The sequence below is a fragment of the Antedon bifida genome, chromosome 5 (assembly GCF_963402885.1).
Source record: "Antedon bifida chromosome 5, ecAntBifi1.1, whole genome shotgun sequence".
Taxonomy (NCBI): Eukaryota; Metazoa; Echinodermata; class Crinoidea; order Comatulida; family Antedonidae; genus Antedon; species Antedon bifida.
This window is the reverse complement of record NC_136230.1, coordinates 12,253,192-12,259,191: the sequence shown is the minus strand read 5'-3', so window position 1 is coordinate 12,259,191 and position 6,000 is coordinate 12,253,192.

Here is a 6,000-nt window from a genome sequence, read left to right as displayed (position 1 = left end):
GAAAATAATGTTAAACTTTGAAATAATTGTGTCAATGGTTTTTATAAATTTTTACATCTATTTTGTGTAAAGAGACACAGAAAGATCTCCCAAAAAATCTGACCTTGTAAATAGGTCATTTGAGGTCAAAAGGGGTCAGAATGCAAAACAGGACAGGTCCCCACTTTACTACAACTATTAATGTTTAATTTAAAAATAAAAAATACAAGATAGTTCATAAAAAATTCTCAACAATTTTCATTTTTTACCTATAGTGTTACCTTAGCAACCATTTCTATGTGTAACTAAGGAAAGTAATTTTGAAAAAAAAACGTAAAAAATGGCGTTTTTATGAATACAAAGAATTTATTGCATTTGTAATTTTTCTCAATTTTACTTCTACTGCATTCTAATAATCTTAAAGTGATGACAAACTTGACCTTGTAAATTCATTCATTTTGAGGTCAAATGAGGTCAACATTTTACCATAGTAACTGTTTCTATGCTAAAATATTTTTAAAATAAGGGGTTTTTTATAAATACAAAACATTTTTTCTACATAGTTTTACATTTCTACTACCAAATTTACTTTAAATACTGAATCCTAATAATCTCAGAAATAAAGTCTTGACAAATCTGAATAAAGGTAAAAAATTGACCTTTAGTGTTATCTTAAACCTGTTTACGTAACTAAGGATATTTTTTTAAAATAAAATATGGAGTTTTCATGAAAAAAAAAATTATATTTTACATATTGAGGTCAAATGACATCAACATTTTACCTATAGTGTACTGTAGCAACTGTTTCTATACGTAACTAAGTACCATATTTTTAATATGGGGTTTCATGACTACAAACAATTGATTACATAGCTTTACTACCTTTTCCCAAATTTACTTACCTACTGAATCCCAGAAAATGTCTGACCTTGTGAAAGGGTCATTTGTTGGGTCAAATTATGTCAAAATGTATTATTTATGTTATCTTAGAACCTGTTTCTATGCGTAACTAAGGATAATTGTTTTTTTAAATACAATTGAACCTCCCGTAAGTGGCCATCCTCGGGACCTGGAAAAGTGGCCGCTTACGGGCGGTGACCCCTTATAGTCAGGTGGCTTAACAACAAATTTTGAGGAAATCGTGACACGGTGGACAAAAGCGCCAAATTTGGCATGGAGCTTCGTTGGGACCTACCAATTGATTTTTGCCTAGGAGCCACTCTGGTCGTCATTTATTTTTCAAGATGGCGGCCAAAATCCAAAATGGCCGCCAATAAATTGGAAAATCACATTTTCATTTGTTGCAGAAGTCACATATAGGCAAATGAACTATCAAAACATAAGTATTCATGTTCATTGAAACATATTTTAGACATGTTGCATGACATGGGTCATTCGTTGTTAAGATGGTAGCCAAAATCCAACATGGCTGCCAGTAGCCTAAACTGGAATATCATTCTGGTTGTAGAAATCGCATATAGGTATTAAACGAAGTAGGAAAACATGGAGTAATCATGGTCATTGAAACATATTTTAGACATGGTACATAGTTATAACCAGTTCAGTTTCTGAAACCACATAAAATGTGGTATTTTTGGGAAAATTAAGATTGAGGGCGCTGTTCAAAAGTAAAAAGTACACTTTTTTACCTGTAACTAATTAAGTTTTTGTCAGAATATTTTTTAAATGGTCTTATTTGATAGATAATTACATTTTCTCTATATTAAAGAAAACAAATTTTACATTAAATATCCATAGTTCAGATAAATTTACGTTAATTGCCTAAAATCAGCAAATATAACACATTTTAATACATAACAAATACTTTTGGATGTTAAAAAATTACAAATTTAGTTATCATAAATAGGATTCTTTTACATTTTCATAGAAAGTGTTTTATTATAAAACATATAAATATATATTTTTCTAACAATTTCTCATAAAAAAACTTTTATGACCACTAGTTTTCGAGATATAGAAATGTGTACTACCAGTACAGGTCAAAGGTCAATAACAAGAATCTGGGTCAGTTTCTTGGAAAAGTTTGTATTAGACTGAATAGAAACATCCATCTTCTGATTAATTTTAGACCTATTTAAAGTTTTTCCAACTGTTAGTTACCAAGTTATATGACATGTAGGTCAAAGGTCAAAAATACCAAAAATCATACTTCCGGCCATTTTGTGACAAATGTTTCCATTAGGATGAATATTAATATGCATCTTCCTAATAATTTGACACTAAAATTATTTAATTTAATGTAAGCGTTGCGGAGATATGGTTATTTTGTTTTCAATTGGATTAAAATCTTCAAATTGAGGTCAAAGGTCAAAGAAAAACTTTAGAAATTTGATAACATGGGTTTTTATAACTAGCATGGTTTATCAATTTATAAAATGCAATGCTTGCACTTTCCTTCTGATTTGCAGACTAAAATACATTAGGAATGGAGTATTTGTGACCTTGTATACGATTATATGTATTTCAATTTCAATGGCTACCAATTTTTATTTTTGGGCGCCATCTTGGAACTCACTTTATATAATATTTCCTCAATCGGTTTTACTGACCTCAGAAATTCTTGATTCAGTAAATTATTTGTCAATTTGTAACTTTTACAGCCAGATATATATGATATACCAATTTACTGGCAGCCATTTTGGATTTTGGCCGCCATCTTGGAAAATCGGAAGCTGATCGGGTGGCTCCTAGGCAAAAATCAATTAGTACGTCTAAAAGAAGCCTCATGCCAAATTTGGTGCTTTTGTCCACCGTGTAACGTTTTAGTCGCTAAGCCACCTGACTATTACGGGAGGTTCTGCCGATAAAGGGCCAAAATCACGTATTATGGCTATATACGATATTCTTAACGAAAAGAGCCTCTCAATTTTCCATCTAATTGTATTATTATTATTTATAATCAGGTGGTTTAGTATTTTTTAGCATTTTTAGACAAATTTTAAAAGCTTTTATCATATAAAAAATGGTCGGTCAAAATCTGTGTAGTTTTCTCATCTCTTCACAGTAATGTTTTTAAAACCGCTTCGAAATAAAGCTAATATATAAAGAAATACAATAAACATGGACCTCTAATTCATAGGTCCACCCTTTGCAAAAAAGCCGTATACGATTCGTATACGCTGAAAACGTATACGACGTATACGGATCGTATACGATTTCACTGTTTACATTATTTCCACTCTGTTGCTCCACAAAGAGTTGGCGTCGTATACGTTTAGCATACGTAACGTATACGTTGTTTATTCATGATAAGAATATCGTATACGGGACGTATACGAATCATATACGAACAAACTAGTCCATTTTATAAATTATAATAGTAGTAATAAGTAGAATAGAGCTAAATAAAACATTTTAATTGTCATTACAACAAATACGTACGTAGGCTGGCTCTCTGGCCTAGCTAGCACTGGCCACTAGTCTATTAGTATAGTAGGAGCTAGGACATAAGACCATATTTATTTCTATTTATTAGATAGCCTAGGCTACCGATACAATTCAAACAACGTTTTTCGCAAGTCTATAAAATACGCTAAACAGGTATACTACTACTAGGTAGGCCTAGAAAGGACAAGACAATTAAGGGGCCATTTTCACGATGTTGTTTGCAGTTTTCCTTTATAAAATATGACAGAGGTCAGTAAGTTCAGCCGCCGACGACGACCGAGCGTCGCTCGGTTGCCTACAGTTGCAACTCGTGGTCGACTCGGCTCTCTGGTGGCCAATCATGCATATCATCGGGTACGTCGTTCGATCTTCTCAATTCGTCACACCACGTGCAAGCTTTGGGTGGTCAAATTACATCGTTTATGTTAAGCGATATTATTCCGCGACATGTGTTGTAGTATAGCATGGAGATGGAGTAACAATAATTTGGCAAATAATGCCGAAGAGGAAAACCATGATCCAAAACAGAAGTGGGATGTGTTGATATGTACATTAACATTATATAATAATAATAATTATTATTATTTAACGATGAATACAATCGGATTTTGAATATGAAGTTGATCACTTCCGTAGAAAAAAATTAAAAAACAAAATTAGTGGTTATAGTAAATACAATTATATCGAATTTCAATTTTTTCCCGGTAAAGCGAACAGATTGAATTGCTTTCATTTATCTCAGCGGTATTTCTGCTTGGTGATTAAGAAATCATAAAACATGTCTTTAAAAAATAACCACCCTCAACTGTAAATAACAAATTAAATAAGTCTACTAAACATTGTTGATTTCCCATGGACCCAACAATACCCCAACTATTTCATTCATAATTGTTATTTGTAACAGTTTATTTGAAATCCTTGTCCTTTGTTAATTCAATTGTGTGACAATTAAATTAGATTGTACATGCTGATGCTGTATATTATGTAAAAAGATGAGTCATGTTTATCAGATTTTTGAAAAAGATCAAAACTTTGAATTCTCAAAATGTGTTCTATATCTTTATTTGGAGTTAGACTCGTACTACATTCATTAAAATGATAAACAAATATCCAGCAGCCGTGTGTACAGAGGGGGCACAAAAAAACTATTAGCTACTAATATTGTACACAATTTATTACATCCTTTTTTAAGTAACACATATTCAATATTATAGTAAAACGTCTATACGTCAATACGTAGTTACGAGGCGGTATCCTCGCAACTAGGCTCATATTAGTTGTTTACCACTCCAACATATGATATGAATAAAGCCTATCTTATTAAATAGTATCTCGCGCCCGCGCATATACAACAAAAAGTTACAAAGGTTCACATAATTATATTAACGATTTTTTTTAAATTTACGAATTAAATATATAAAAATATAATTAAATACCGCTTGGCCTGTCAATGATGGAGGCATAAAAATGGGGGCGTGGGGTACCTTTTTACCAGGGAGATGTAAAATATGTATTTAACATTTACCTGGTTTTACTACGTTCGCGTACAATTTATCATTTGGATTTTTTAAGTTACATGTAGGTTATGTTAAATTGTATTCATCAGTGACAACTCTAGAAAATTTACAGCAATTAGTTCTGATGCCGCAGCCTAAAACAGTAAAATGCTTTAAAACGTCGGAGCTTCTTTTTTTTTGTATTTTTGGCTTTTGAATGTTTTGTTGTCACCCCCTAACTCTGCAACGATGATATCCATAATGCATTGTATTTCCATTTCACCGTTGTTGATTTACTACTAGCTAGAGTATGTTATTAAAATAATACAATATAGCCAAATCTAATATATAGGGGAAAGCTAGCTAGCTTATTTTCACAATGAGTGTACCACAGACTCTTTTCCTTGGCGTATTTTTCCCAGACCTAGTTACTCTTAGTTTACTAGAGCTGCTGCAGTAGCTAGTTTACTGCATGTTCGATCTATACAATTACAATATGCCTATAGCCTAGCTAGCTAGAAGTCATCGAATTTACTATCTACTTTGGCCTACTGTAACTAGGCCTACATCCCATTTTTTATTTTTTTATGGCGAGTTAAAACCCGTAGCAAAAAAAATCCTGTTTTGGACAACAACAATGATGATTGAAAATGAATACAACACAGGCACGCTTTGGGCGAATTTATTTGGATCATTCCATATATATAATAGGGAGCCACATGTATTCTACATTTTTATTACATCGTAATTTATGGATTTTACTTACTCGTTTTAAATTTAATATACTGCGGGCCCAATTTAATATTTATTTATTTATTTCCAAGTACATTAATATTAATTAAAGCACTTTCAAATTAATAACAGCACATTTTGTATGATTCACTTATTAATGGAACGTACCAAAGGTAAAGAAAAGGCAGAGGGGATAAACAAGACGGAACAGCCTGGGTGGGTTTTTATGCTTGATAGAAAAATAACGTCTGTAAAATACAGCACCAATTTTTTTCATTAGCGAAAACTATGAACTAAATCATCATAGGGAATTTAATGTACATATACCGACTGAAAAAAAAACCAAATTGTACACTAATTACTGAAGTCTGGAAGATGCTCCTGC